Source organism: Sardina pilchardus, chromosome 13, assembly GCF_963854185.1.
Source record: "Sardina pilchardus chromosome 13, fSarPil1.1, whole genome shotgun sequence".
NCBI lineage: Eukaryota > Metazoa > Chordata > Actinopteri > Clupeiformes > Clupeidae > Sardina > Sardina pilchardus.
The window spans coordinates 3,031,410-3,054,739 of record NC_085006.1 but is presented as its reverse complement, the minus strand read 5'-3'; the positions used below and the strand labels follow the sequence as shown (position 1 = coordinate 3,054,739).

At 42.1% G+C, this 23,330-nt stretch overlaps 1 long non-coding RNA gene across 1 annotated transcript in view; it reads right to left on the bottom strand.

The window, feature by feature from the left end:
- Window positions 1-9,592, bottom strand: part of LOC134099786 (uncharacterized) — a 42,216-nt gene extending 32,624 nt beyond the window's left edge. Inside the window, exon 1 of the long non-coding RNA XR_009941160.1 lies at window positions 9,501-9,592. This is a non-coding gene — a long non-coding RNA (uncharacterized LOC134099786). The remainder of the gene's footprint in view (window positions 1-9,500) is intronic.
- Between the last annotated feature and the right edge of the window lie 13,738 nt (window positions 9,593-23,330).

Sequence of the window (23,330 nt, the reverse complement as noted above, 5' to 3'; positions counted from 1 at the left end):
CGAACTGGCCTGCATGCCTTGTGAAGTGGTATGGGCGCTAGCGGCAGTGTGCTTGGAGCACTTGAGACATGTTTGTGGAGACAGAGAGGAAATATTCATTACTCCACACAGACAGAGAGGGAGATGAAAAGATATGGAAAGAGAGAATGTCTCCCTCATCCGCTTCGATTTGCTTCAATTTGCAACATACTGCATTCAACTCTTTTCTGCACTTGGACCAACATATACATACAGTACACTACATGCATACAGCACATACACATACAGCCCTCTTATGCAAGGGCAGTCAGTTGCTCACTATAGCTAACTACCAACCAAGTTAGATTTAAATTCCTTGCTTTGATTTCGTAAGACACACTCTGTTCTATCATGTCACATCATGTGATCTTCTAATCCAACACACACACACACACACACACACACACACACACACACACACACACACACACACACACACACACACACACACACACACACACACACACACACACACACACACACACACACACACACACACACACACACACAGAGACTTCTTCCCAGAAGTCACCGAGACTGCACTGCATGACCCTTGACTGTATTCTAACATCGCTGTTTTTTTTACTAACAGAAGTCATCTGGTCCTGTAACTTGAGGGATGACCGCCATTTCAAAATAAAGGTCCTCTTCCAAACCTAACTGTCACTTCAAATCTGTATTGCATGAAGCACTCCCACCTAAATGAGAGTCTGTGCTGGCTTTACAGTAGGAAGACTTGGGTGCCAGAGCAACAGGCTTTCCTGCGCAAAGGTTACTCTATAGCAATAGAATCTAGTATGCAAACACAATACTTCGAGGATTAGAAGTCAATTTAAAAAAAATGTTTTTTAGCTTTGCCGCAGCTCGAATATCTCAAATGTGCTGATTTTTCTGACATTGTTCTCCCCCTCATGCCCCACAGAGTTGTGCTGCATTAAGAGAGTGGGAGTCCTTGCTAACCCCTGCAGCACCACTCCTCATCTGCTAACCCCTCCGCGTGCTGGCCCCTCGCCCTGAGTCACACATCACTGCTGAAGCCGGTGCCTGGATCTGGACCAGTGTGAGCCCACAGTAAATCTCCTCCAGACCTCTGCAGACAGAGCTGTTTGTTCCACCAGAGCAGGGAAATGAATTCCTTAAACGCAATGCACAGTATCAGCATGGCCGAGCCTAGCTCAGAGCAGAGGGCCCCCTCTAATACACTCGTATAGCCAACGGTCTTCCTAAACATCCCTCATCCATCAACACTTCAATGCAACTCTTGCCTCATATGAACCCACAACTGGGACATACATTTATGCATTTGGGGGCATATACTAGGACAAATGTATGAGACAATATATGAGTAGCAACTCTGTTTTTATCGATAACGTGACAACAATAAAATTGGAGGAAGCGCAACACACTCTCATTTTCACAAGTCAACTTGACAAACATGTGAAGTTATTGCGAGCAGCTGGGTGGCTGGCCTTGAGGAGGGGTACTGGCCTGTGGACATTTCTGTCAGCTACACAAACACAGAAGGAGAGCATGACATCAGCACTCTGTCATTTGGAAGATCTATTCAAGGATTACAGACTGGGGCTGAGCTTCAGCCCCAAGCAGGCTTATTCCACTGAAACTCTAGCTGTGTGTGCACACTCTGTCTCTCTTGCACACACACGCACGCATGCACACACGCACATATGCATGCACACACGCGTGCACGCACACACATACACACACATTCTATATATCATAACTACCATAAGCATAGTCTTATACAAAGACACATATACCACACTCATAGGAAACTCACTACACACACAATACCCTCTAGCCTTTGATGGGCGTGTCATCTCAGTTTGACTCCTGATACAAAATGGAGAGAGATGTTCCATCCCCAGAACGCTGACCTACAGTACAGACCTATCTGATCAACAGCTTAACCATATGAAAATGCTGAATTACCAGCATAATTCTGAGGTTTGTCCTGCCACATATATTTCAGGGGAATTAGGCTGTGATTTGTCAAACAGAATAGAATGCCTTTATTGTCATTGTGTTTAAGAACAATGAAATATTGGTGGTCTGGTATTCGGAAAGTCCCTGAACACTCAAACAACACATTATGAAACTGCCAACAAAAGTGCAAAGAGCATGAAAGGGTTACTTTGCAAGGGCCATTTCCAGCATTCCTCTTCTTCTCTCTTTTGTGAAGGCAGAACGCGCTGTCTGTCTCACAAAGTGAAGGCTAATTAAAGTTCACCAACTGACCACATTTGACAAGGCGTTATGCTGTTGTTTCATTTACTTATTTTGAATTTGGTCTATGAGGCAAGCCCCATGTCTATTCACTGGCAGGATTAATAGGCTCTTACACTCTTAGCAGCAGAAGACTGGTCAATATGAAACCAGACAACTAATTACTTCACACTGAGGCTAACTCCCACTGCTATAGGCTAGGTCTGAGGAGCACAATGGCAGAAGACAATATTAAGTTTCCTCTCCCCTGTTTTCTTTACTGCTTTTAAACCTATTTCCAAAGGCCTCTTTGACACCCTCCCAACACTTTACAGGGTTTCCTCTTTGTCTAGTCTGAAAAGGCCAAGTTCCTGTATTTTACCTCTCCCTCTATGTACATCTCTCAACACCCACCAACTGCTTTGTCTTTTGCTTCATTTTGTGTGTCAAAGAGGCACAATTATCGTAGCAAGCCAGGGTTCCTTGCAGCATTTTGAAGCCTTCTTTCAGAATATTTTGAAAAGATTGTGACTGTGTACTATGTCTGTGTGTCTGAGACAGTATTCATCACTGCAGTTTAAATACATTTATTTTTCTTAGCTAAAACATTACTTTTATTTAGCAGAGCTTCCCAGATTTGGCCAACGGCAACTTTGTAAATGTAATGCCAACTGCAGTCCTCCCAGAGTTGACGTAAACTGAGTGATGTGCTAAAAGACAGTAACAGTACGATGTAAACACTGAGACTGGAGAGTGAAGCTGATAAAACATGAACCAGAAAACCAGTCAGTAGGCAGCAATGCTTTCAAACTACATATCATACACATTTAACTGTACCACTTCATCTTTCAAATATCAGAATAAAGCTTTTACATACTTGGGATCCAGCTAGGACTGCTATTTGTCACTGTTAATAAATACAAAAACTCTTACAGAACATTATTAGCTTATATTATATTAATGGATTTTGAAATCTAGTTACATTGTATTTCACTGACAACTATTACAAGATTTGAAAAATAACTGCAAAATAAACAATTTAAGCAACATGTAATTTTCCACTTTTTAAAATGAACTAGTTTTAGCAACATTTTAAATTTAATTTTGATGGTATATAGTCATGTAAAGGACAGATCAACAAAACTACGGTATCATTACCACACTGGTATTCAAGGATATGTACTATGTAGCTGTTTGATAGATAGAAAGATAGATAGATAGATAGATAGATACTTTATTGATCCCCAAGGGGAAATTCAAGATTTGGTTAGCAATACAAATTTAAGAAAAACATTGTAGTCAAAAAGTAAAGATAAATATGTGTTTTCATTGCAGAAATGGATGTTATTAAACACTGATGAAAAATATTAATAAATAAAAAGTTTAAAAACATCAACAATATGTTAAATTAGGCTTTACAATGTATGTTCTGCTCTCGAACTGTGTGGACAGGTCCACCGACTAAGCTAGACCGTCAGAAAGAAGCAGCTGCCCCTCTCAACTGCTCTACCACATACTGTAGATCCACCCATTCTCGAAACCACCTGATTGTAATTAGCACAACTCTACAGCCAGATAGATGACATAATCAGTGAAAACACCTGTGTTAAGTGCACAAAATGATCTGAAATGATGAACTGTGCTAATCTACTGCAGATTTTCCACAATGCTTAGAATATGAAAATATGGCAAACACTCAGGACATGTAAATACACTGAACATGAACCTTTTCTATTCATGGCTTTCATCAGGTCCCTTTCCACAGGTGTATAAAATCAAGCATCTATATGCAGACATGGAAAGGGACCTGATGAAACCCATGAGCTGTGGCCTAATTCGCTAAAAGCATTTTTCGAGAATATGTTCTCGAACCGGTTTCATTCAGAATTCTTTGAACCTTGGTGCTATCTAGTGAACTAGCCCACATTTCCACCAGTTTTGAACCAAATCAAGGATGTGTCATCAACAATGAGAGCTGCATGCAGAGCAAAAATTAATAAGATGCAGAAATGGGAGAATGATACGAACAGTTGTCCTGTGAAAACGGCAAAAATTAGCTGTTTAAAACGCTAGTGCCTTCAGTGTAATGTTAGTTGACTGGTTTTGTTTACTCATGACAACAGTTGATGTGGACAGAAAACTCATGCTTCTAGCCTTCTCCCCTCTGAACAGCCGAATGACACAGCCACTCAGGTTTGCAGGGAAAAAACAACTATTTTCTGGTACGGGTTCCTAACCAATGTGCCACGTTCCTAACAGGCTTTTGTTTGGTCGAAATGCTCTGAAGGGTTAAAATGTTGGTTTGCAAATGGGACAGAGGGGCAGTTGAGCAACAGTGACGTGGTCATCCACGTCAACCTGAGCACAGCTCTTTACAACAAAAAATGCTACTGTTAGAGAACTAAGATATATAGATTCTGTTGTAGGCTAATACAAGAAATTGAGCACACAATAATTCTAAAAGAAGATCAGATAACCAGCCTAACTGTAAATGTTAGCAAAGTCAAATTCATCCTCAATACTGAGTTAGTAGATTGTGACATCACCACCACACCCACCGCCAAATAAAATGGAACACTGAAAATGATGATGTCCGTCTGACTTCAGGGTTCAGCACCACACAGTCTTCACAGGTTTTCAGGATAGTTATCCAACCTATACAATGTTTCCAAAGATGTACAATGTTTAAAAGATCGACAACAGGGTCAATGGTAGTGTAGTGGTTAAGGAGCTGGGCTAGCATGCCGTAGCCTAAAAAGTTGAAGGTTCAACATTCAGCTTCCACTGTTGTGTCCATGAGAAAGGCACTTAACACTGAGTTGCTCCAGGAACGATGGCCTTTGCAATATAATTGGCATAAGTCGCTAATGTAACTATAGCATCTCCAAACACCATCACCAAAAGATGCCTGTCAGCATATTAGGCTTCATACTACAAACTTCATACTTCAAACTACTGTTACTACTTTTCCATGTAGCAAAAAATGGACAAAGGTTGACGTGCACTATATTTTTCAACTCCTCATTTGTTTCCTCAATTCTCTCCTAAATATGACCAGATCTTGTGAGATTTTCAGTGAGGCCTGCAACAGCACCAGTCCTCTGCAGTCTTCTGAGATGTTTCAATGCAGACATCCAAGCCAATCACCCCTTATTTATCAGCACTGCAAAGCATTTGAAATACAAGTCTTTACCAAGGAGACCAAACATGCTTGAGTATGCATGAGTTTGAATGTGCCTGAGGCAAACCCAAGCTTAGGCAGTTTGATTGTGTGCGGCTAACCACAGAGCAAAATTACCATTCCACCAACTCAAACAGTTTGTGCCACATGTTGCTCTTCCAATGCTTCAATATCTGAACAAGAAAAACGCATCTAAACACATCTAAATACATTGCATTCAAATTCTAAGAGTTCCCATCCAATTGGGCCAACATTTCTGGGCTTAATATTAGCAACTATTTACATCTTTCAATTTTCAATGTTCTTCTCAATGATATATCTCCACACAAGTTGAGGTAAGGCACACAACCTCAGTGGCAGTCTCAAACTAGGCCTCTATCGCTATGATGGTGTTACAGGCAGTGGTGGTGGTGGTCAACACCAAATTGGGCCAGTGGAAAATAACCCTTATGCAGCAGGATTTGTTCAAATTGCAAGGTTGAGATGCAAAAGTATTTAGGCATGCAAGTTCCTCCCCCAAATGACTGGGCAACATACTCTGTACAGTAACTGGGCTTGACTTAAACTGCAGCATAGACAATTTATGAAAAGCGAGAAGGTTGCAAGCCAAACCCTCAACAAATCATAGGGTTCACAGAGGGACAGTGCTGCAATCTGTGGTGAGGGAGGATATCATTAGATTGTTACCCATCAAAGATCATTACGATGTTGGTGTCGGGTGCCCTGTAATTCTCAGGACCAAGGCAAAGTTGGCCATGTTTTCTGATAGAAATGTCACTTTCCCTGAGAACTTAGTGACGAACGGTGCCTCAGGCCATATTGGTTAAGGGACAGAGTGATTTTCTAATTTCCATTTACACTGCATGGTGGGAACTGTGATGAGTATGAATTCTGCCACCATTCCTCAGTACACAGGGACACTGAATGAGATGAAACATAAAATGTATACAGTATGTTTCAGATAATGGTAAATAGCTATTTCTCCACTTACAATGGACAAAGCACCATTAAGGCTGAGATTGATAATACACAAGGCAATCTATTGAGCAGTGATGTCAGGGAATAACATGATCCATTCCAAGTGTTCGCATTGGACGATCACAACCAGTTGTCCACTAATGATTTATTCTCCAGAAAAATATGTGCCTGAACAACATCGCTGAGGCCGTTGCCCAGCAACACTGCTAAAAAAGTTACCCTGTGTTTCACATTAATGATCTTATCACTCAGACAGAGGGATACCCCACAAAGCTTTTTGAAATGAAGAAAACGAGTACGACAGTAGCTTCAAAGGTACAGACCTCAATTGAACTCCATTACAATCTCAGTCCTGTAGGACAGAGCAACATACTATTCCAGCTAATGAACCTCACTGAATGTTTCAGTCCACCAGCACCCACTATACTAGATCCTGTCCCACTCCCACATAACTATGAAAATATTGGCGTGTTCTTTCACATGTAGTTCTACTACATCCCTGAAATCCTGCAGGTGGACACAGGATGGATAATAAAAATAACCAAACTTGGTGACGTCTGTTTTATTTCAAGCACCAGATCCAGAAGGCTTAGTTTGGAAAGAGATCCAGGTATGTTTACTGGGTATTTTAACTTTTGTGGCCCGTGGATTAAAGCGAGCAGGGCTTATAGCAAACGGTGAGCTAATACAGTTGATTACTGACTGGCATAACAATATCTAGCCATTGTAAATCTAAATCGCACTAAACACTGTCTTTGTCTCATTTTTTTTTTTGGTTTCAACCGGATCATGGCGCTTCAGAACATTATGTGCTTTCAATGCATGCAAACACAAATAATACTCGAGAATAAAACAACTAAGCTTACTGTATTTCATTTTCTTACTTTATATTCTATTTTAGACCTAGAGTTCCACAAGACAAGTCTACTCCCAAATCAGTTTCTCCTCAGCCACACCCGCAGTTTGCAATCAAAATGAGTCGTGTAGCCGAACTCTTTTGGCTGGGACCTGTGGGTCCCGCACTCCTCCCCAGGGAGAGCAGGCATATATGCTATTGCTTCAGAGAAATTGAAGGCATGGCTGTGTTTGATTCCATTGATTTCGATCAATCTCAAATATCAACAAGCTTTCACAGGATCAAGGACCACACCTTCAAGTTCACCTTTAAATTCAAGATTTCCACATAGACTTCATTTTCAAAAATCAAGCTATTTCTATCAAAATCACCTTAAAACATTCAACACAGCACAAATACTGTAGTGCCCCAATAAGGACCCAAATGCATAACAATTTTGGATTTCTCCAGCTCCAACACGGATCAATGGGAGCTGAGCCACACACACACACACACACACACACACACACACACACACACACTTCTCATGTGTCTGCATGTCCAATAGGAGAGATAAGGCAGACGGGACTGATGGGACTAATGTGAGGAGAGAGCGAGAGGGCCAGTGGCGTCATTAGTCTCAAGTGAGGTCATGAGTAATATTGCTACAATGGACGTGAGGCGGGAGGGTTCTGTGTGGCATCCATCTTAATAGAGCAGGTCCTGCTCTGAACACCCTTGCACCAAAGATGGTGGTGGGAGGTGGAGTTGGGTGGTGGTGGTCGGGAACCTGGCTCTAAAGTTCTATAGCGGAAGAATAAAGTAGCCTGCTTTTCCTTTCTCCTCACTGGCAACTTAAAGAGGAGAGAAAGAGAAATATTCTGAAGATCAAAATCCTTTTACTAACTGTTTATTAGTTGATTAGTTAGTTAGGTAGGTAGTTAGTTAGTTTGTTTATTTATGTATTTATTTCCACCGTGAGAATAACTCTGCTGCTCACAGGTGAAATACAGTACATGTTATCAAAGAGAGACAGAAGATAATAATTTAATCTAACAATGAAAAGGGGGCTATAGATCTGCCATTCTGATTTTAAATAAAAACAATAGTTTCATTTTTATTCCCGTGAGTACTGGACCTCAGGACTTCCCTCTACTATGAAAAAGTATCAAAGTTCACAATATGTCACAAGTCAGAATATGCATAATTCGCCTTCCGTACAAATATGTACAGGAACTAAAGTCTGCAGGTAAATAATTGATGCAAAGGCTTTAAGGGGAAAACATAGCTAACTATTTATGGCCACTTTCCACATCTGAATATAGTTAGGTAGTAACTCACTGTTTGGATATTGGTTCTAAGCTGTCTGGGATTCTCTTCACATATATACTTCCATCTGCAGACTGCAGAGCTACATTTTTTTCTGATTAAAACAAAAAAAAAATATTTATGGTCTATTGCCAACGTAGGTCCCGTGATGTTATGTTAATACATGCCATAAAACTATGCATCCTACATTTTTTCACACTGGTTTAGAAGAGTTTAAGTAGCCTGTTCATAAAATATAATTATCACTACTCCTATTTAGATTTGTATAATTGTTACAACACATTTAATGCTGACTTTTTCATTTACATTTTGGCAGTCTTGCCTATTCCATCATAATTCAATAAAACTAATGTGATTTTCTAAATATTGAAAATCAATGCAGGATTTTGGGTCAAGTTCGAAAGATTCACACCTTTCTTATAGGACTGGACAAACACATTGCCAAAGTTCTCCATATTCCACTACGTGAGGACAAGTGATATGAAATGGACATATATAAGCTTTGTTAGTTTACAAAAATGCTGTCCAAATGGCCTGTATGAACACATTCTTCCCTCTATCAATTCTACTTCACATAGAGACAGTCTAGTGATAGGCCGTGAACCTCAGCTTGGTCTGGAATTTCCAACACAAAGCTTTCTTTTCACCATGAACACAGCTCAGTCACAAAGATAAGGCAACCACACTTTGTTTACAGAGGGAGAAAGACAATCCAGGCGCCACAGTCAAGCGGTCCAATGTTAAGAAGCGAGCACGGAGGCTATTCATACAGCATCTGGTCTGCACATATATCCAAATGCAAACATAAGAGAACAACCAAACCTTAGGAGACAGTTGCTTTCTGGGCTAAGGACTGTGCCCACACAGACACACAGAGAGGAGAAGAACGACAGAGAGAATGAGAAAAGGGGAGAGCGAGAATAGAGTTCAACTCACCGTAGTTGAGCAACAGTTGAAGCATGTGCAGGAAGCACAGAATCCATTTCAGTGAACCCCCTGTGCCATTCCAGTTTTGCGCGTTTCAGACAACTCCCTCTCTCTCCAGCCCAAGCTGAAAGCGAACCCCCTCCCTCTCTCCCTCCCTCCCTCCCTCTCTCTCTCTCTCTCTCTCTCTCTCTCTCTTCAGCCCGAGCTGAAAGCGAACCCCCTCCCTCTCTCCCTGCCGCGCTGTCCCCCGCCCCCCATCCACGAGGGAATCATTTTGGAGTGGCCATCAGACAGCGAGCCGGCTTTAGCATGGTGCAGCTGTACCCTTGTCCAGCGCTCTTTCTCTCCACTACGCTCCCCTAATCCTTTGCAGCACGAAAGCAAAGAAGAAAAAGAGGAGGAAAAAAAGTTGGAAAGGAGAGAGGGTGTGTGTGTGTGTGTGTGTGTGTGTGTGTGTGAGGGTGGGGGGGTGCATAAGATCTGGCCTGAAGCAAACAGACAGAAAGAAAGTGAAAAAGAGGGCAGAGAAAAGTATGCACAGCTGCAACCTGAGTTGGGTGATCAGAGGGAGAAGAGCTCCCACCTGGGCCAGGGACAGGCTCGCTTCTCTTCTCTTCTCTTCTCTTCTCTTCTCTTCTCTTCTCTTCTCTTCTCTTCTCTTTTCTCTTCTCTTCCTCCGAGGGCCTGCAGATCGGCTCAGCGACACGGAGGATTGAGACGGCTGCTATTGAGGGGGAGGAGAGCTGGCGGGTAAGGAAACAGTGCATAATCCCTGCCTGCAGAAACTTCCTCCCTCTCATTTTCTAATAAGTGCAGCTACCCCCTTGGCCAGGAATGTTGAGGCAGGGCTTCAAGGGGCCCAGTTAGACAAACCCTCTAAGTCATTTCACCATAGACCTGAGGTCAGACGCAGCAAGTGTGTGTGTGTGTGTGTGTGTGTGTGTGTGTGTGTGTGAGAGAGAGAGAGTGTGTGTGTGTGTGTGTGTGTGTGTGTGTGTGTGTGTGTGTGTGAGAGAGAGAGAGCGGGAGCTTGCACTTGTGTGTGGGTGAGCATGCTTGTTAATTCACATGTTCCACCACATTATAGAACTTAACTGAGCTCACAGGTAAATGGAAGAAATAAGTTCAGAAAAGATTTTCTCCCCTCTTTTCTCATCTTCTACATAAACACAATATCTTGTTACACACTGTCTTCATCCAACCACAGTCTCTCACTGTGACTAAACTGTTTTCTAAATCTGAATATAAATGAACCAAACCATGTAACTCATTCTTTTTTTCCAAACACTGTCCCTTGCGCTCTGATCAAAGATAAAGAAAACACAGCAGTCTCCCCTAGTCCATGGCCCTACATAAAGAGTGGCTTGTGTTTTAAACAGACAGAAACAGTTCCATTATTAACTACAGTGGGGCCAGCCGTATCAGATAACAGCTGTCATCCTGCTGAATGACATAAACCTGCACTCTCCTGCTCTCCCGCTCCCTTTCCCACATCTACTCATAATGCAACCATATAGCCTACCTGACCAAAAAAAGGCCTTCCACATAAGAACTCTGCAGGGAGTACGCGATATGGACAGTGCTACACTTTGATTTCAACTCTCATGTTGTACATACTTTTCTGTTAAAGTGACAAACTGAAACGCTACGTGCAGGATGTATCAGTTTTGACCTGAGTCAAAAGTGAAGTTGCGAGATATCCATACATATTCAACCAGGCATTGCGACGGGCTTTGAAGTAAGTGAAACTGTGCAAATGGAACTAATCCAAATGTGAAGCAGCAGAGGGGCCACGCCAACAGGGCCCACATGAGCTGCAGTGCACTTCCTCAAATCATAATGAAGCTGACAGGCTGTCTTAAGACCATCACAAGACATGAAGCTGCTGCTGCTGCTGCTGCTGTGGCGGAGAGGAGAGGCTCAGCAGAGCGAACCTTCAGCCTGCCTGGCCAGCACTCCAGTACTTGACCCTCAGCGCAAACATCACCCCACCCCAGATAAATCAGAAGCCCGCTCAGGCATTATCCAGTGTGATATGTATACAAAAAGACTCGGGATTTGAAGATCTGAGTATGTTGTTTGCTGAGAATAAACATACTATCATTTACATTCAAGTCAAGCGAGACCATTAACACATTATATTTCAATGGAAGCTCCGGTGTTTTAGAATATCCACGACGTCACTGAATGAAAAATGTCCAAACCAAACTATTAAACTCCAGAGAGGGAAAGGAAAATAATTCTAACACAGAGACAACCATGACCTCATGCTGACTTCTTGTCATGGTCCCTTATAATTATGTTCAGCCTTATGTTTTGCCTCTAACCCTGACACTGCAATACACTGTACTCTCCTTGTGAATTGCAGTCAGCACCATGCACCAAGCCCTTGATCCCTTCACAGCATTAATCACCGACTGTTTCTCGCACCTCTCTCTCAACATGGCTGATGTTCTTCAGCTTTTATTGGCCTTTTACAAAAGCCTTTATATCTTTTTAAAGCTCCCTTTCTTTAGGGCCTATGAGGGTCCTCTTGTATTTTCCGGCACAGTTCTATAGATGGAACGGATGGTAAAGGAGCAGAGACACAGCGCTGCTGCTCGGTGAGCTCTTCTTTGCTTCTGAAGAGTTGAAATGCAAAGCCAGTCCCTAATCCTGGTGAAAGACGCTTGATATGTGAACTCAGTGCTCCTGAAGCAATACCGTTGATTGGCTGGAACAGCGCTGGCTCAGTCTGAGTCACCATATTTGTTTCCCCTTCTTGTAGCCAGGACCAAGCACAAGCTTATGTTTTTGAATACGCAAACACAACAAAATAACTAAAGCATCATCAGAAGAAATTGCCTGAGTTTGAGAAAATGTGCATTTGATTATTATCAATGACCGCTGCTTCAGATTTCTCTCTCCCAGATACTCATGTCATCAGCAACCACTAAAATCTTGAAAAGGTTCCACTGGTTCCATGACTCCTTCGCGTCTCATCTTCTATGTTCCTTCTTCTCTCTCTTCAAACAAGACCTCCGAATTCCGACAATCATGGCGGGCCATCAGACACTTGAGTCAAGCAAAATAAACAAATAAAGTGCTTGTCTCTCTCCAAAACAAACAATGCCAAAGATTCTTCTGCAATTCTGCAAACACAGCATCCATTTTTCGCTGTTCAGGCGAGGTATCAGTACCAAGACCACACAAGTCTCAAACGCAAGGGCAGTTAAGCAGTCGTCAACCTTGTCTTCACCGTGGCCTTTTCCAGAATTATTTTGGAGACTAATCACGCCCTGGGGAGCAGCACCTCGGCAGCCGTGGGCTCAGAATAGGGGCTCTATTAGATGTGCACTTGGGGCTCCGCCAGCCTACAGCACTGGGAATTATGGCCAACAGGACAAGTGCTTGTGTTCCTGCCCATTACAATCCACCTCTCGGTAGAGTAGCATTGTTTTTGTCCATGGGTTGAAGCACCATGGATCCCACAGGCCAGTGGGTCAGAATGGCGCTGCTTCAGTCTGCATACCTATATTAAACCCCACTCCAAATAGCGTCTCAGCCCTTCTGCTGCCTGCAATTACTGGGCTCCAATGGAACTAACATACCATGGCTGCTAGCACTTTCCTTTATAGTTGTTCCCTAATTACAGAGAAATACCTCTATAATAAGGTGGTCATTAAATAGCAATAGAGATGCTTGTATTCACCAGGGTAGTTAAGGAGTGGGTTCTTCTATCTAAGCCTTCATTACAGTCTCCTAAACCTACCTCCTAGGTAAGACCAAATTCAACACAGGGTGAACTAAACAACTTTAACAAAGTAATTGTAATTGAATTTAGCGTGCAATTTGCTGCCACGGTTTATCTTGACCAAGTGATTTTGATCTGATGACTTTCAAATTAAATATGAACGACGTACTGGGTGAATCTGTCTGAGTGTTTTTATTTTCTATGAACCATGGCTTTGTCATATTCACTTAAAAGACATGCATGTCCACGGCAAATTCATTACAAATGATTACAAATGATTACCAATTGCAGGACTGATCCACGGTAGCAATTCACCTCAACAGTCCCATTCATTTTATGATGACTTCAGACTTCAGAAACCCATAACAACTTTAAGACCCCTCTTCCTTGACTAAAAAAGTCTATATTTTTAGCATCTTTCTCCAGATGAATCATTGCGATCATCCAAGTTCGTGTTCTCCTCTATCTTAATTTATGGGAGTTGGGGAGCGGCTGCTGACACTGGGAGGCCCGATCTGGCCTCCCAGATGTTATTGTTGAAAGGCGGCTGGCCAGTTTGCCTGTGTGAATGATAGCCTGAGCAGGCGGCGTGCCACTAGATGGGCTGGGACCTTCGCTGGTGCAGTACAGGCAGCCTGACACTGGTGAGGCTGCCCTTGAGGGTTCATATATCATTACAGATTATTCAAATTACAATGGGAACGGCAGAGAGGAGTAGACCCTGCATGTGCTAAATCAGCCCTGCGTCGCCCAAATATGAGATGATCCAGTGAAACTAAGATTAGACTCTCTTGCCCTTTTGGCCCTTCCCTTCAGAAGAGTAGAGGAGTGATGTGCGGTGGCAAGGGTTGTCTTCTCACATCTCATTTCCATGAACAACTTTAAAGTTGAACAGGACAGGTCAACAATGTTGGTCAAAGTTAGGTTTGGGATGTATTGAAAAAGTGGATAGACAAATCCAAGCTGGATTTTATAACTGACAGATGTTTTCATGTGCTCCACAGTCAATCTTAATATTACTTTTTCTTCCATGCAGTGGAAAATATTTGAATGATCTTTCACACATGCAATTATAAAAACAACTCAGCCCCTCCCCCCCTCTTCTTTCCAACACTAGAAGTGAGTTGGTTATTTCCTCATTTGACCCAAGGTCCATTAAGAAGAACTCACAGACAAAATTATATTTGAAAGAAATATTGAGGAAAAACATGGGAATGCATATTTTAATGGCTAGAGCAAAATTCACCGAAACAATGGTTGCTGTTTACAAAAGATAATTATCATTTTCATTAAGGCATAATTTAAAGATATCATCTAGCCCTGAGGAACTCCAATTTAGTGTTTGAGGGAGGGGAGGCAATTTGCTCTATAATTTGTATTATAATGACGCTTTTCTGATGACTTGATATTGGAAGGCATTTACATACAAGCAGGCAGAAAAGTGATTATTTCCTATCATCACATGGTGATGGAGTGAGAGACACAGGGTGAGCAAGAGGGGGAAGAGGGACAGAAACCAAAACAAAGGTAAGGAGAGAGACCAAATGAAGCACTAGGTAATGACAAAGAAAATACGCAGTCATCTGCAATCATTTTTCAGCAGCTAACAGTAACAGCATACAAACTCTCACACACACACACACACACACACACACACACACACACACACACACACACACACACACACACACACACACACACACACACACACACACACACACACACACACACTTCATTAGGCACATGGACTGAAATTAGTTTCTCACCATTGTTGTCTGTGATTGGCTGGGAACTGGAGTTGTGCCCAATGGACGCTCAGTGTAGGAATGCTGGATTGGCTGCCTGGGCTTCCAGTAACCATAGCAGCCTGGACAGAGGCAGAGACTGGAGCTTGCTCCTTGTCTGGTGACTGAAAGTGAATCTGCTACCCCACCGCTGAGCTGCAGTCTCTCCATGGAATGGCCACCTTACGAGAGTCTCCCCCTGATCTCCCAGCAGCCTTTGCGTGAGGAAGTAGCCGCTGTGAAACACCAGACGTTGGCAGCGAGCCCAGAAAGCTCTTCAACCCCTACAACCCCATCCACCCACCCACCACCACACCCACCATGCAACTTCCATCTCACCATAAAACTCTATCAAGCAACAAAGGCATCATTAAAACAGTAAATACAAAACAATACTCATGCATGTCTTCACCATACAAAATAAAATAACAATAAAACAAATATAAATTTTAGCATGACTTGTTTTTTTTTCCCTCCACATTCACTCCCCAATTCTGTTGAAGTGTTTTTCCTCTTGGTCTGTATTTCAACCATAAACTGCTAAGAGGCAACCAATTTCATTCTAGTAATTAATCAATGTAATTGTTCATTTTATCATCATCTCTATTTCCTGACAACAACATGACAACGAAACGTCGGTAAGACTGTCAGATCTGAGATGAAAATATGCCCAGATCAGGGAAATTGATGAGAATATTCCTTGGACTAGAAATTATATGTAAAAATAAACAAATTCAGTTTAGCTGTTGTAGTTCTGGAGCCAAATATGCCCTGCGGAGTTATATGAATTTTCACTCTTCTTTTATTCCTATTCACAGATACATTGTTTAATTTTATGCTACTAGCTTTGATACTTAAACTTTAGTTTTCTATGACATTTAGAAATTATTCTACATAATATTTTCTTGGGCTAATTTGTGAACTCTACATTATTTCTTAATTGTCTTAATTTAGGGTGTAATTGTCCTCCAACAAATTAATCATAAACAAATAAATAGAATGAATGTCTGGTTCACTAATTCCATCAAGACCCTGGCTGGTAAATGTGTCCATTTCTATCTGTGCTATTCACATGACACTGAACAAAACACAATGGAACAGGGAAATTAAAATCTGTCTTGTTATATTTAATTCAGTCAAGGATGCAAATGCTTTCCCTGCAAAGTTGGAGCTGTTAGTCATTTCCCAGTGATAATATTCAGTCAGAAAAGGAAGGTCAATCTCAGTCAGTGGGATAGTGCCTAGTCCACTAACAAAGACTGAGAGAATATATTCTGTCTGCCAGGGTTGAGACCAATGCTACAGACAACCTCAAAGACGATAAATAATAAAAAGGCAAGTCATCACATTTCAAATATCAAGCTTGCTTTTCACTAATTGTTACTTGAAATGTAATCCTCCAAAATATTGCCTCTGTCTTTCATATGTTCAGCTAATAAAAGTTTCATTACCCAGGCCTGATGATGGAGCAAACGTCAACACTTCCCTCGCCATATTTTATCTGGCGTCTGCACTTGAACAGAACTACCATCTTTGTTCCTGAAAAACGTTCCACTAAATCGGTCAGGGGTGACCAGGGGGAGTAAATAGGCTTCATTCTGAGGGCTTGACAAAAAAACAACCAATATTGTCTATTTGTCGTTGAGAGATCAAAGTCAGGATTTTTTCTTTGCTTTACCATGGATAAGCCTTTGGACAAACAGCTATTCTGAACAATTCAGATCACTCCCCTGCACCAACAAAAGGTCTCAGGGATTCGTTGGCTGATATTCTAATACCTATTGTTCCCTGTGAACCTGATAAACATGGTGAGACTCAGGAGAATGGTGATTCCACAAAGCCACCCCCTCCCCCTTTTCAACAGCCATGGAGCTAATCTTCTTGCCTGATACCGTATTAATGACCTTTTAATTAAAACCAAGAGCAACTCTGGACAAAGGCTGAATTGGTCCACGCCAGGATCTACCATCAGAATCAACAGAGGCCATTACCAAGAAACTGGAGTTCCAGTGATGAGGGTGGGATGAAACCTCAAGTCTTACCCCCAGACGAGACGACCATAGCGTACATTAAGGTAATAACGGCAGCAATGTACACAATGCTATGTGCGCAGCACTTATCCACATGAGAGTGGAGCGTCTGCACGGCTCTAATGGACTAAAGTTTGCTTGAGTGATTGCTTTTTCTGTTGTCGGCAAACATCAAGTACTGCTGGGCAATTCTGGGCTGCGCTTGCACAGGTTAAGTCCTCACTTTTTGTACCCATTAACTGGACAATCTGTACATTGTACATCTCTCAAGAAATGGGTACACAAAAAAAGAAAACTGTGTTAAATATGGGAGATGTGTGTGTGTGTGTGTGTGGGGGGGGGGGGGGGGTAATATATCACTAATATTATTACTATTACAACTAGCAGTAGCACTATTATTAGTCATTTTTCTTACAATGGTGGTGGCAAAAAAACACTCCTTTACAAATAGCACAACAATGTCCCATATATATGGGGATATATATCACAAAGCGATAATACCATAAATACCAACATTCCCTCAGACTGCCATTAGTATAAAACAAAAATCCTAAAGGTGAAAATACCTAATAAATCCCTAAAAAGAAGATTGAGAAGAAGAGGAGGGAATGTGCGCCCCATGCTCTAGACACGAGGCTATGCTCTCGTCTAAAGAGCCACGCAGGACAAATGGCGGTGCGGCCCAGACGAGCACCTGCGTCTGCCCGTTGACTAGCTCCATATATTCATGTGTATTGTGTGATGGGCCCCTGGCTGCTGGGGGAGGAAGGGGGGTAGACCGTGGCGAGCTGCTCATCTCTCATTAGCCATGACCTGGCAACACAGGGGTCGCGCACAGGCCCAGTCAATGCTAAGCTGCTGCTGCTGGCCACTCACAGAGGCTTTTTGATCTCGCACGGCTAACCAAGCGCGCTCGCTGTGGAGCAGATCTGTCAGTGACCGCCCTCCCCACGTTCTGCTGCCTCTCTTGGACCGATGGGTGGGGGAGAGAGAGAGAGAGAGAGAGAGAGAGAGAGAGAGAGAGAGAGAGGGAGAGAGAGGGAGGAGGCTTGAAGGAGGAGGGGGAAGGGGTCGCTACAGGTCAAAGGGCAGGTCAAGAGCACTGCTTATTTTACTCCTCTGGCCAGTTTCCCTGGCCGCCCCCCTCCCCTCCCCCTCTCCGTCTGTGATTGCCTCTGGGACACATGGGGTCTGGCTACATTGTTAGCGGTGGAGGCGCACCACTGGGCCTCCGTAAAGGTCTTTCCACAGGTCTGCCAAGCCCCTCACCCCTCTAACCTCTCCAGCTGCCCTCATTATCTCTCATTATACCCATCCGTGCATATTCCCATGTCTCCAGAACACGAGCGGTGCCAAAATATTTATTTCTGCTCTCGTTAAACAGTAAACAGTAAACAACAATTATTGGATGAAAGCAAAATAATGCATAGAACGGTCTAGGCACCTCCTGGCACATGTACGGCACCACAGTGTGTGTGTGTGTAAGCTATGCTGTCATTCACCCTGCCTCCATCAGAGACAGAATCAGACTCCAGCTTGGAGGAGCTGTATGTGGAGGTCAGGACACACAGTTGAGATTCTATCTCCAGTCCAAACCGGCCCCATCACAGGGTGTGTGAGCTCTACATCAGAGGGTGTGTGTGAAACTACACACAACTAGCCACTTTCACAAAGACTCCCCGCTTAAATGGAACCAATCCGCCTTTCTGCTGTAAGCCAACACCCTGAAGCTTAGCAAAAGGGGGTGGTGTGTGTGTGTGTGTGTGTGAGTGTGTGTGTGAGTGTGTGTGGGTGGGTGGTGGTGGTGTGTGTGTGTGTGTGTGGGGGGGGGGGGGTACTTTTTCTTGATGTTACACGCTGTTGGTCCAAACGATACAGAGAGCAAATGGAGCAGCTTAAGGGGAAATGGGATCCATTGTGGGCAGGCTTGCTGAGGGTGAAGCGAGGACATTGCTGAGCCATTCATGCGCCCCTGTGCACTGTTTGCCTCCCCACCACACCTGCTTCCTGTGCGAGCGCTGCCAATCAGATGTCACAACAGCAGCCGCCAGACAAGGAGGGAAAAACACAGGAAGTCTGCGCATCATGAAAAGGTCTAGAGGTGTCCGACTGAACCGTGTGCTGGATGTACTAGCTTATTTTGCAGTGGCTTGTCATGTCTTCCAGCCTCAACCTCCGTAGATGTCTTAGTGAAAAGAACATCCCTTGGCAAATCAGGGCAGCAGCTTTGCATTGTAACACAACACGTTTCAGTGTTTAAAAACTCAGGATGAGCAATGAACATGAGAGACAGAACACGACACAACACGAATAGATGATGTCTTCACCCACCACTCTATTGATCCTCTACAAAACTCACATTATCAACAACATTAGCCAGCTTATAGCAAATGTCAGATCACATTGATTACAGCTTATTTATCAAAGCCCATAATGCAACAATTTGCAAGGCCTGCAAAGTATTTATAATTATATTAATTACTCAATCAATGAAATATGACATCGCATTTACTGTAAGGCAGTGTCTTAACTAACTTTATAATTTATAAATCTATCACAGTGTCATGCATTGATTCTGTCAGCACTGGTGCTATCTGCATAGACCTCTTAATTACCTACTACCATACAGAATAATTCTTGAATAAGGGCATTCTTTTCAAAATAATACAAAGCCATTTGTCGGCCATTGTTTGGATTTGCTGCCATCTAGTGGCAAAAGTGATGTTTGGCCAAAATGTGTCTACCTAGTTATGCGTAGGCCCTATTTCCCTTATGCATTTAGAAAAAAAGTTACCAAACCATCAATGAGGACACAACACATTTGCCTCCATTAAAAAACTTCCTGAGCTTCCTCTCTACATTATGAAGTTGGCCAAACAAGTCACCATCAAGACATGGCACTGACATGTACCCACAGCACTAATTCTATAGATTCTGAGAAGCACTTGTAGCATGCTGTATAGAGTAGCCTATATCAATTCAGCAAGCCACTCAAACCTTTTATAGCTAACAAGCTAAAAGCTGACAGTCTTGCCTTTTCAAAAGCCAGAGTCAACACAGCTGTTATAAAAGCCAGCTAACATGTTGAATAGCAATGTAAAAGCTCCGAGCACTATATTGTGAATAGTACAAATGGCAGGTGACATTATCTCCTTACTATTAAAACATATGGAATGCTTGCATAGTTTTCATTTAAGTGGACATTTGACCAGCCTCAATGACACAACACTATATCTCACAAATGACAATCTATCTAATGTCTCAAATTATAATTTTATAATCATCTTGTATAAACTTCTCATTCCCTCAACAAACAGATTTCAGAAATAGCCACTGACCTTTCAGACATGACTACTGTCAAGCATTCAAAAATGACCTACCTCATACCAGCAGATGAGGGCTCTGAGGGCATCTGACAAGTGCTGTCATTTCCCCCCATCTTAAGCTGCTAAGAGAGAGAGAATGCCATCAAAGTTAATGGGCACTAACAGCGCTGTCAAGATTTTTCCGGGGCTTTATGGAACTCCTGCAAAGTGATGTGTATTTAACCCAGTGTCTGGGAGAAGGGGCGGGGGGTCAGCATTGGCAGAGCTGCTCACGTTGTCCTTGCCAGCGCCATTAAAGTAGCCGCGGCAGTGGGAGACGGCCCTATAATGGGGCCTGACAGGTCAAGGACCTGTGGAAGGTCTGTGTCCCACCCGCTCCCCCTCCAGCCAAAAGCAAAACAGCAGCTTGTCAAAGTAGTTCCTCTTTAGCTGCTGTCTAATTCTGCTGCAAACTGCTGAGAACAGCACAGGATTGGTTCTGAATGAATGATACTTTTGTGCATCTTTTTTTGGCCATCCAACAAACATGAGTGTAGAATGTTTTCATTGAAAGCCACACTGTTTACACTGTTGGACTTGCAATATTTTAAATATTTTATTTTCTCAGACTGACAGAAGTTTGACAGTGAAAATGGAAATATGTTAAAAAGTTTAACTTTGCCATGTATCTGACCGGGGGACGGGTTAACGAGTCTGAACACAAAATACAGCCAATAGTGCAACTAGCATCAATAACCTAACTTATTTGAACCACATATTAGTTGGCTTGCACTTTCTTACCTGTAGGTGGTTTCACATTATGGTGTTCCGTTGGGGCAAGAGGAAAGTAAAAGGGAATGTACTGTAATAATGAGAACTGCTTAGAGTCAACTTTTTGATAGTCTCCTTACAACCCTTTTTATAACCTTGGTTTACCAGACAAAGGCTAGCTGGTGTTTTTCGCCATAGACAGCATGATGATCGCATAAAATGTGAATTCTGTCAATAGAAACCTTTTATCAACACAAGTTAATGTATAAGGTATGGCGGATGTCCAAGTCTCATCAATGTGATTTAAAATATCCTCAGAAAAGTATTTTATGTCATAAAAGTATGTTGGTGTGTGGTATCTAACTATTACTTAGACTTGATTGCAAACTCCAGCTCAAACCCTGCACAATTTTGGAAAGCAGTAAACTCACACAAAAATCTAACGACTAATTCTTTGCCCACCCATATCAAATATGATGACTATCTCATATCTGAACAAAATGAAATGACCCTGGCTTTCAATAAACATTTTGTTGAAGCTGGGCATTTATTTGATAAACAGTTCAAAGGGTCTCCTCAGATAGTTGACAATTGTGTGCAGCACATAAACCCTGTTTCTAAGTTTACTTTTCAACCTTTCTCTGAAAATGAAGTGTCTAAGGCATTACACAGTATTGACACTAAGAGTGCTACTGGAGAAGATCATTTAGATCCTTTTTTCCTTAAATTGTCTGCTCCTATCATCACAAAGCATATAACGCATATATTTAATCTTTCCATTGTGATGAGCATATTTCCCAGCGCATGGAAACTAGCCCATGTGACACCTTTGCACAAAGGGGGTGATCGAGATGATTTAAATAACTACCGTCCAATCTCCAAACTACCCTGTTTGTCAAAGATTTTTGAATCTTTGGTTAATAACCAACTCAAGTCATTTCTTTCATGCCATGACATATTAAATCCACAACAATCTGGGTTTAGAACAAATCACAGCACTGTCTCAGCTACCACTTTAGTGACAAATAATATATTATCTGCTTTAGACATTAAAAAGCACTGTGCTGCCCTTTTTGTTGATTTGTCAAAAGCATTTGATACAGTTGATCATCCCTTACTGTTACAAAGATTACATGATATTGGTCTAGATGATAATGCATGTAAATGGTTTTGGAATTATTTGTCCCAGAGGTTTCAATATGTTAAGTCAGGAAATATTAAGTCAGAGTTTTTGCCAATCACAAAGGGTGTTCCACAAGGGTCTATTTGGGGCCCAGTTCTCTTCACCATTTACATCAATGACATTGTATCTTCACTAAATGGTTGTCAAGTCCACCTTTATGCTGATGACACTATTTTGTATTGCATAGCTGACTCTGTTCAACATGCAATTGATAATCTCCAGCTTTCATTTAATGTTCTCCAAGAAGCTCTCATTAATCTTAAATTAGTACTAAATGAGAAGAAAACTAAATTTATGTTATTTACTAGAGCAAGGAACATTGAGGTTAATAGCATGCAAATAACAACTGTAACTGGTTCAAGCATTGATAGAGTCTCTGAATACAAATATCTTGGTATCTGGCTGGATGACAAACTCACATTTAATTACCAAGTAGCCATCCTAGTAAAAACACTGAGAAAAAAAATTGGTTTCTTCTACAGAAACAAGGCCAGCCTCCCTATGGAAAGTAGGAAAAAAGTTGTTGAAGCAGTTTTCATGTCAGTTCTAGACTATGGTGATGTGATATATAAAAATGCTACTGCTTCTTCACTAAAAGCCCTGGACTCAGTCTACCATTCTGCCCTGAGATTCATTACTGGTGATGGCTATAGCACTCATCATTGTGTTCTATATGATAGGGTCGGGTGGTCATCTCTGACAGAGAGGAGACAACGTCATTGGTATCTGTTTATTTACAAGGGTATTGTTGAAAAATTACCAGGTTATATTTCAGATATGCTTATGTGGAATTCTGGTGCCTATCAGACTAGATCAAATGACTCCTTGTTGCTTAAAGTTCCTCGTGTCCATTCTGAGTTGGGCAAGTCAGCCTTTTGTTATGGTGCCCCTACTTCCTGGAATAATCTTCAGTGCAATTTAAAAATGAACTCTATAATTCCATATAGTCAATTCAAGTCTGTGGTCACAAACCATCCTATGCCAATTTGTACCTGCTTTAAGTAAATGTCTTTATTATTATTGTTATTATTAT